A 1,182-nucleotide genomic window follows, 5' to 3' on the forward strand; every position below is an offset into this window, starting at 1 on the left:
ATTTTCAAACAACTTATTTAGCATAGTCTTACAACCCTCAACCATATGTAGTCCAAGCAGCACTATAAAATTAATTAAAGTACATAACAGCATGGACTGCGATATGCGTTCAAAATGTCGATGTTCATGTGTCCTGCAGTTCACACGATGACGCACAGTTTGCTGCGTTCTTCATCGACCCATGAGCCGAGTGATCCACCGCTTAGAGTGATTAAAATTTGTTTGTTATTACATTTGTCAGATATGTTTTTATTGAAAGAAATTAAAAATACACCATTTTACTGGCATATATCAATTCCTTCAATAAAATTTTATTTTTATCCTAAAAGAATGTTGCGAAATGTCTTAGTTTTATATAAACGATATATTACCATATTTATGAATACAAATAATTTGACAATTTTCGGTAAATATCAATTTATATAAAAGTATTAACCTGAACACAGGTACAACATTGTACTTTTTAGGCTGTTGCATTAACCAATGTATGCCCATATCTGTGATGGACAATACATATGCGCAACGCGTGCATATTATGGTCCATATGCACACAGATTTTATAAATCAATATATTGTAATATATCATCAATATGTAATTTTAATATTAAATGCTACACACATATATCCAAGTGTTACTGCATCCAAGATACTAACTATATCAGTATATTGACAACTCATTAAAAAATACATACAAGATGTACAACTGAATATATTTATTTTACAATTATGATTTTATAAAAACATTTTTTGTTTGGTAAGTTGGCAATATATATTTTTGTTAACGGTAGAAACATACAATAATGATCCTTCCTCTTAGCAGTCATTTGTTCTCGTATTTTAATACAAGAAACACACAAACACTTCAATATTATTCATATATAGTAACAACTATACACATATCCAACCATATAAAGTATCAGACATTGCCATCTAGGTATTTTCCCCATATCATATGCAAAGACAAATTTTAAATTTTTCATCATGTGAAATATACCAAGCACGACACCACTACCTATAGAGGTTTTTTGCCACGGCTTCCGCAAATCGGGTGTTTACAATCGAGAGTGCCTCTTAGAAGTCATTTGTTCTCGTATTTTAATACAAGAAACACACAAACACTTCAATATTATTCATATATAGTAACAACTATACACATATCCAACCATATAAAGTATCAGACAT

General features: G+C 30.2%; 1 non-coding gene across 1 annotated transcript; it reads right to left on the minus strand.

Annotated features, from left to right (window-relative positions):
- Positions 1–31: 31 nt before the first annotated feature.
- LOC117591757 lies at positions 32–210 on the minus strand. Its single transcript, XR_004574469.1, has one exon. It is a non-coding gene; the product is annotated as a 5.8S ribosomal RNA (ribosomal RNA).
- Between the last annotated feature and the right edge of the window lie 972 nt (positions 211–1,182).

The sequence above is a fragment of the Drosophila guanche genome, unplaced genomic scaffold (assembly GCF_900245975.1).
Source record: "Drosophila guanche unplaced genomic scaffold, DGUA_6, whole genome shotgun sequence".
NCBI classification, from domain to species: domain Eukaryota; kingdom Metazoa; phylum Arthropoda; class Insecta; order Diptera; family Drosophilidae; genus Drosophila; species Drosophila guanche.